Source organism: Saccoglossus kowalevskii, chromosome 13 (genome assembly GCF_978046115.1).
Source record: "Saccoglossus kowalevskii chromosome 13, keSacKowa6.1, whole genome shotgun sequence".
In the NCBI taxonomy this organism is placed as follows: domain Eukaryota; kingdom Metazoa; phylum Hemichordata; class Enteropneusta; family Harrimaniidae; genus Saccoglossus; species Saccoglossus kowalevskii.
Window position 1 is genome coordinate 25,346,780 of NC_140653.1, and position 9,589 is coordinate 25,356,368.

Genomic DNA, 9,589 nt, shown 5'->3' on the forward strand with positions numbered 1-9,589 from the left:
TTATACGCTATTTATGAATATTAATATTACGAAATACATGCTATCGCACATAATAACTGTACACCAGTTGTTCAACAGTTTAGTTATATTTTTTCTGCATTTTTGTTGTTTGGTATTTTGAAATCACTATCAACATACACATAGTACAAGAGTAACGTCAATTTTCAATAACATATACGTATTCTCACCCCTCTAATTTTTTTCTGCGATTTTTAATTTTAATAATTTTTTCCTGTGTCAATTTGTACCGGCCGTCTGCAAAATGAGGATACTAAAATCATATTATATGCGGCACATACCGACGTTGTACATTAAATCACTTTCAAGCAAAAAAAGATGACCGCTGTTTTGCGTCCAGGTCCCCAGAGTGTGCATCTTTCTGGCGACCTTTCAACAATATAATGGTGACACCTTGACCGTTAGTTTTATCATCGCATTGGTTGTGGTACAGCCTTGTGTAGTGTTATTTCTGTCTATGCAATTGTTTTTAAAGTAATATTTTGATGAGATTTAATCACCTCTATATATAAAAAACCATAATGTCTCAGCTATTGCCACTTAAACCGGGGATTGTTTTGGATTAATGTTTTACATATGTAATGCTTTAAAACGATGGTGAAAACTTGATAATTCAATATTGCACTTATTTTTATTATATTTGGGTGTTATACTGTTGTTTACAAAAAACAAAAAAAACAAAAAACGTTGTCGACCATGCTGTGTTAATTGGCAATGGCAACACAGGAAACACTTCTGTACGCCTTGACAAGGTATAGAATTTGTTACTCTTCTACATTTCGTGAACCATCCTTAGTTTGCTCTTCTGATTATTAGTTATATCATCGCGGGATTGTGTGTTACATTGTGTAATTGCTTTATTCTATAATTATTATATATTATTTCTCTGTCATTAAACACAGCTGACATGATGTTTGTTTTGCAAGTCGCTTCGATGTGTTGTCCATCTTGTAAGTTTTATTTCATATCACTAGGATCAACATATCGAGACAGGAAAATATAGATTCGGTTTCTTGACAATCCATAACGAATCCCCATAATTTCAAGGTTCGTTTGTATGCCTCATTCATAAGATTGGAAAGTAAATGCATAATTATAATACGTGTCCAGCACTAAACCATAATCTTTGCACTCCATAATTGTCCAGGACAGATCTCCAGCACATGATTCTTTTGCACGCTTGTCCCCTGATCTGAACAATCAATCAAATCATTCAATCAAGTACAATAATTCTGGTCCAGTACTGGAGGCTCTCTATTATGGTCCGATACTGATCACCAGCACTGATTCATAATGGAAGCCTCCCTCATGAATACATTATGGGGGAATTCGCGTGCGACTGATTGCTTTTATCATGACACAGCTAAAATAATGGCCGCTATCAACATTTAAACATTCGTCACGTGTGACTCTTTCCAGGAATGTGTTGGCGACAATGACGTTTTGAATTCAGAATTCAGTCAGAATTAGTATAAATTACCCCTTGCTATAAAAATACAGAAAAACGTCTTTTGTCACGTCCTTAACTTCCTTCTTGCGGAAATATCGTCAATTATTTTTCAAACATAACATATCTCATAACAATACTACAAGCAAACTACGCTGAATATGTTATTCAGAAAGGTAATGGTGTACCAAATACTGAACGAGGTGGCACAAACTTTGTCGTCGTTAAGAATTATTTGAACAGCTGGAAATAACATAGACAACATTTCCAAATACCCCAAACATGCAAGTACTATTGCTTTACAAGAATAAATAAAACAATACAGGGAGCATTACACTTCATTCATGAAATATGATTATGGATGATGGCAGAGGGCGCTAGAAGGGGTGGGGTTATAAATAGACGATATATCTGTCATTATCTTCCAAATAGTTCTAGAGATAATGTACCACGTTCAATAACTATTCATCAATGCACAATGAATTACTTCAACTAAATAAACAGAATACATGCAATGGTCGAAGTGCAAACAGAATACACACAGACAGTCATATTAAAATTATTCAAAAGAACAATGACCATTCTAAGCAAGTGAATGTTCAATATTGATTACAATGATCTGCGTTAGCAAGGCAAAAATAAAAAAATTGAAAAGTGATGCGGTGACACGGTTTTATTATTTTTATTATTAATATTAAACACAACAACACAACAACAAGATATATATTGTAAGTTTCAAATACATGCATTGAAAGTTGATTTGGAACAACAAAAACATGCAAAATTGCAAAAAATGCGTGAGGCAAAGGTTTCAAAATGAGACGCGCGACGATAAAAGCAAAACCTATTTTTTGTCCTAATATTTTAGTGCCCTGTAGATCACGCGTGAATCGTCAAATGAGCGCGTCATAAGATAGTGTTTTTCGAGGTAAAGTACATACTTGTATCACAGAGTGATAATTTGTTTATAAAAATTAATTTTAAACAGTGAGCCACGATTGCAAAATTTTGTTTACAAAAAGTGGACTGGTATATTTTTTCTTTTTACAAATCTAACATTATTTTTTTATTTGTTTGAAAAAATGTTTTATTATTCGAAACGTTAAATTTTAGATTACTGGTAGTACAGATGTATGTAATTAGGATACTCTACCTGCAATACATTTAATATGTAAAAAGCCACTGTCAAATGAACTGCGTAAGTGCACATATTATTGTTCTATTCTTGATATTTATCGCACGCTCTACCCGCATCACGCAATTCATTCAAACGCAATACACATTGCCCATGGTCGTAACTAGTACTTTATTGAAACACAAAACAATGACTAAGAACGACACATAATAACGAATTTACGAGCTTGCATTTAACTGTTTTTTAAAAAACTTCTTCAACCGACCGCTATCAATTCATTCATTCGTCAAGTTGTGCGAGCCCTATGCACATGTGACACGACATTAAGACGTTTTTGAGCACAGATCACGATGAGAAATTGGAAATATCGCCAGTAATTACTCTCGCTCGCCAAGAATAGCAGAAAATATCTTTGTCACAAGATTCTAAATTTGTGAAGAGAGATCTCTCGAGAAGTTGGAAATTCCCTATCAAATTCTTGTACAACATATTTCATATGAACGACGTTGGATTTCACGCAGAAAAAAGATAATTGCTGACGATAGAGGGCGCCTGATGGAACAGAAATAGATAAGTTATACATACAGTTGGAGCAGCAGCCAGAATAATCAAGTACATCTTAAACTACAAGAATACTAGTAATCAAAACATTGCTAGGAGGAAGGATAGGTCGTAAATCTCTAATAATTCTATGAGCATTCATTGCTAGTCATTTATGAAACAAATAACTAAACAAGCAGAATAGAAAGTATTCAAGCGATCGACTCGGAAGTGCTCAAGAACCTCGCAAAGATGACAGAACTTCAGGCAGATCTTTAAAACAATTCATTTGCGATACTGTGACCCTGGTAGCACTAAATTATCATATTATATTAGAATCACACTAGCAATTTCCTGTTTGTAATGTCCAAATTAAATGTTGTGCGGTTACTCTGAACGTAAGTGACGGAACAAAGCAAGGCATAGTGAGGTCGCTCAGCGAAAATACTGTCGGCCACACGACGATAATGCACAGCTCATGACTGGTTAGTTGTACTTCCGTTCTATAACCGGATTTTGAAACATGTTTTCTTGAAATATCTAAATACAGTGGCCCCTCGCTAACTCGCGCCTCGCTAACTCGCGGTCCCGGCTAAGTCGCGGGTATCACCATGGCTCCCAAAATCATAGTACATCTTTGTGCATGAGTCTGTTTGTTTTTATTCATAAATGTGCGAAGTTTTAAACAGCTGTAAAATCGGCAATGATAAAAGCATGCCGACTATGATTACAAACAGTGCCATCAATTAGCACCGTATTTCAAAGGTATGCCCGGTACACACCGCGAGTACGCGGCCAACGAGTGAACATAAACAATGGCTAGGTGTGAAAGTGTGATCGGCTATCAGTCCAGAAATAAACACCATTTTCGGGTTTACTTTGATGAACATGTTTAAAAACTCACTGAAACAGCCACTGGCTTCATTCTGATCTCAAGTTTTCAACTGAGCAGTATGTCTAAACGAAAGTTAACAAGCGTTTCCGTGAGAGATAAACTTGCAGCGATCGACCGAGTAAGGAAAGGTGAAACCAAGGCGAAGATTGCACGTGACCTCGGCGTAGGTGAGTCCACTATTCGCGGATGGGTGAAAGACGAAACTAAGCTGAGAAAGTTCATTTTCGATGTGGACCAGGAATCTGGACTTAAACGAAAACGAGCTAAACTGGCATCCAATGAAGACATCGATAAAGCTGTATATGTATGGTTTATTCAAGAAAGATCTGCAGGAACGCCACTGTCTGGTCCTATCATACGGGAGAAGGCTCGCATCCTGGCTAAACAATTGCGAGGACAGGACTTCGACTTTGAGGCCAGCGCTGGGTGGTTCTGGCGTTGGCAAAATAGACACGCTGTCCATGAAATTTCTGTACAAGGGGAGGCTAGATCAGCGGATCTTGAGGCTGCAAGAAACTTTCCAAGAAAATTGAAAGAAATTATCGAAGCTGGTGGTTACTCGGAGGAACAAATTTATAATGCTGACGAAGCAGGTTTATTTTGGAAAATGTTGCCATCCAAGACGCAGGCATCGGCAAGTAACCCACAGAACGTTGGACACAAACAAAATAAACAGCGGATTACTGTCATGTTCACTGCTAATAAGACCGGCAGTCACAAACTTAAACCCCTTGTGATTGGAAAAAGTCTTCGACCACGCTGTTTTCATCATGTGAACACTGACAATTTGCCGATTGTGTATATGGCTTCTGGAAACGCGTGGATGACACAGTTTTTGTTCAAGGACTGGTTTTTTAACCATTTCGTCCCAAGTGTACGTCGCCACTTGTCATCGCACGGACTTGAATCGAAAGCATTGCTGCTTTTAGATCAGTGCCCAGCTCACCCACGTGAAGATGCCCTAGTAACACGAGATGGGAAAATTAAAGCATTGTTTTTGCCGAAAAACACAACCAGTAAAATTCAGCCAATGGATCAAGGCATTATCCGATCATTCAAAGTAAATTATCGCCGCGAACTACTGTTGCAACTTTTGCTTGATCCAGAGTATTCATCACTGAACACGGGCTTGAAATCCTACACGATCAAAGACACGTGTTACATAACTGCAAAGGCATGGAGACAAGTTAAATCGGAGTCAATTGAGAAGTGCTGGATGAAAGGACTTGGACCTGCTTTTAGCATCGAACCGTCCACCAATGACGAGGTCGTCAATAACCCCGAACAGGAATCTGTTTCGCAGCTGATCGACACTGCCGCTTCAAATGGTTTGGCCACGGACTATACCGAGAATACATTAATGGATTGGATTACTGCTGACGACGATATTCCCACGTTTGAACTTTTATCTGATGGGGGAATTGCAGCTCTGATCAGTGGCTGTGAAACACCAATACCGTCCGACGATGAAGAGGAAACAGACAAGGAAAACATGGAACCTCCTCCAACTTCAACAGACGCAATAAAAGGACTAGAAACTGCATTAGAGTTTTTTGAATCGGCCACTGGTAACGACATTGATGGTTTGAAGTTGATGCAGTTAAAGGGACTTATTGATTGTTGTAAAACAATCCAAAGTAGGAAACAACGGCAGGCAAGCATAACACATTTTTTAAAGTAACTGTTGCTCGGTTTAATGTAATGAATATTTAATGTAAACACTGATAACAGTTTTCATTGTAGTCGCCATTTCGCACCTTTTTATTCACAATTAAACGTTATTGACCACTTCCGATACATTCACATTGCACGCGATAGCCCTCATACATTACTTTATTCTATATACTAGTATGGGCGTCAATGAATTTGACCAATTCATTTCAATTTCAAAATGCAATGATGGACGTTATACGTTAAATTGATAAAAGTCATATAAACGCGTATTAAAATAGGAAAATAACTGGCATTTGTAGCCGTTAATTTGTAATATTGAAATGTGATAATGTATGCACCTTCTAAAAAGGCATTTGTTTTCTCGTATATCACAATCATTTGTCTAATATCAAAACCAATGTGTAATTACAGTGAAACCATGTATTTTCTCTAGCAGTTGATTTTACTATTTAGATGTTTTGAATACAGTCACTGAATTTTTAGTTCACAAATTTGCCAGAGAAACAATTTTCACGTGGATTATATTTAGTGAATGTTATTCATCGGCGAAGATAACAGAATTAAAACGCACTGAATAATCAATTCGTTTACAATATTTATTATGTTCTTTATTACATTTTAAATTGATATAAATATTTCAATAATTGAATGTTCTTTTGTATTTTTAAAATATTGATATATATTCTGGCCGTATGAAAACGTTTAGACAATAATATGGGTTTCGTTGTAGTTTTATTTGAGAGGAGTGTCGATTCGTTCCTAGGCCATTTTGTCCCAGCCATTGTCTTTTCGTTGCAGCGCTTTTTCGTTCAAATGCTGTTTTGTCTTAGTGCATCCTTCAACTTTTCTTGTTCGCTTATATTACTTAATTGTTTAGTTTTGATATGCTAGTAAGATTTCCTATATATCTATTCGAATTTATTATTGCTACCGCCTTACACACAACTAATTATTAGGCTTATTTCTCGGGAGAAATGTTCATCTTATGAAACGTTTATCGTAATTCTGATTTCAAATTTCCACGTTCAATGTGTAAGTAAGTATTGTGATGCAATGTATGACGCATGGCGAAACATAACAACACTTCCAATTGTACGGTATTTTCTTATTTCGTGCCCATATTCGACCAGAGAAGCTATAATTGTTCAATTTGAAGCCAAGACGGAACTGTATACATTATTTGAAACTGGTTAAGTGATCAGATCACTGCATTCCCCATAGCAAATATTAAAACTAGTTTTATTCAAATTTTATAATGCAACAATGGATTAAATAAGTCAACACAATATTAAAGTAGTTTATGCACCAATATTTTAAGGCAAATCATGAGGCAACGTACTGAGCAAGTTATACGATGTCTCATCGTTGGTCCGTGTGTATTTCATATCCGCATCGCTAAATTGGGCAAGAAACCGTCGCCTGGAAAAAAATAATATGTCGGTTTTCAGGTAGCTAGTCGCCTGTCACTCACCGAAGTTATCAGCCGTTACTGTCGCCGAGTTTCCCGATGCGCTGTTCGGCGTGTTGCTTGTAAACCTCCCTTTAGACGGAAGCGGAACAGCCCGTATAATGTTTAACCAATACTAGGTACATAAAATGTCGCATCCATGACAAGTGGTACCTAGAGACTTCGTGTTAGATGTCGTGAACTCTCTAGCCTTTACTTCAGTTAACCAGTTTCCTTACACCGAATAGATGGATGTGTAATAAATTAGTATTGGTGCATACTTTAATCACGAAATATTATAATTTAAATTTGGAACTCGTCATGAACGTGGCGTCCATGACTGTATCTAAAACCAGACGACATAGTCAAGTAAGATAGCATTTGTTGACTGTTGGTGACGGCACGTTATATTTGGCGTTGACAGTTTAAACAATACTACTGGGAGAAGAATGGTGTGGCAAACGATGTCAATTCTGGTCTGCTTGGCAATGTACCGTGGCAATGTTTTAGAAATCATCCCCACAACATCTAGCTGAAAATAATAAAAAATAATAATTGACCCAAATTAATTTGTCATGAAAAATAAGTAAAAACAAGAAGAAAAAGCAGGCGAATTACAAATCCAGTTGTCTTCAGATATAGTGAATGTCCTTTTTACTATGTAAAGACAACAATGTCATTATGAACACGTTAAAGAATAACTTTCGTAATATGGTTGACGCGATATGCAAATTAACACAAATGAAAGACAACAATTAGTTCACTAGTTACAAGATACGCAAACGTGGAATTTCTTTTCTAATGAATATTTTTCTTTCTGTGTTGCATATTGAAGTTGAAATTGTTTTCGCATGCTATTTACATATTCTATTTTTACAAGTGCTTTTGCGTGTAAACTATATTTAGTGTTAATGTTTAACTCAAATATGCCGATAAATGTTACCATATATTCTCAGTTTCTAACTTGAATTTGATATAATTTCTTTCTATAAAGTCCGAAATTTACTTTCTACTTTTTTTGTGTGTGAAAAACACTAATTCATGTTCGTGTATGGGTGTGCGAGCGTGTGTGCATGTTAACATTATAAAGGTCATATAGCCGATACCTGCAACTTTACGGACATGTCACACGTGTCCTGCAAGCCTTTCCAGGTCAACAAACACATTTACGGCCATAGCCACGAACACTCTACCTGGAGTGATCATTGCTACTTAAATATGCTGTGAGACCGTTTTGTGAAGATAAACAGCGGAGCAACGAGCTGGAAAAAACGACTGGGATACGTATACATAATCATGGGCCACTTGCAGAATGTCTTCACCACTCACATGCTAGCATAGCTAGCTGTTTTGTAGTTCATGACGTGGATCATCTAACGAAAGGGAGTTTGAGTTCTGGGTCTTGAGGAGGAAGTTGCACTCATTATTGCATTTTTCATGGGGACATAACCTTACTTTGATAGTTCAGTTGAAGTGTTTCAGTGCTTTATAGCCTTACTTTGTAGTTGTATCCTCACATACTTGCTGCGTAATACAAGAGTGGCGCTATAAACACGGCATAGAGGCGAGGCAAATAGGTTAATAACGGGAATGAACAAGGTATGACGGTTGATAATGAAAAATACAATAAATATACATTGGGAACCAATTTTGTAGAATAACGATAGAACTCATCGTTTGCCTGTCAAGTTCGTGAACGCCATTGGAATTGCTCAAAACATCAAAATAGTGAAATTAAATGCCAGTAAATCTGTATGGTATAACGGACATAAACAAGATCAGATATTTGATTCAGTGTCCCAGAAAAGCCGGCCAAGTGCAATAGTACCCAGTTGTCTATGACCAGTCTCATATCATCAAACGATGTCTGTTTTGTGTTTCATTTTCAATTTTTTACCAGTACATATCGCATAAATAATTCCACTTCTAATACTGCTTACTACAAGTGATGATAAATATGTTGAAAAATGTTCATTACACATTGTAGACCGTTCAGTTTCTCGATAAACCAAACAACCAATATGACGAAGATTATTTAGATCAAAAATAATAAAACGACAACCTGTCCAGATGTTGGTAAATTGGCGAAACTGGCTGACATTTATTTTTCTATGGCAACGTCTGGGCAATAAATAAATAAAAAACATTTCTTCAACTAACCAATAAACCAACTAACTCTTAATTTATATCACTTTATCAATTTATATTACAGTAATTACAACGAATGTTTACTATAGACACCAACGACCCCATTGTGTGAAATTCAATTCTTACTGTCTTCCAAAAAACATGTCAAAACCATGCCCGCCCGTATAAATGTTCATTTGGTCTTTATTTCTGTTGTGAGATTCCGAGAACTGTACCATGTGGTCAAAAGTTAGCTAAGCCTTTTCACAATTTTCAAAATTACGGAAAAGAAACGAGGAGTACGAT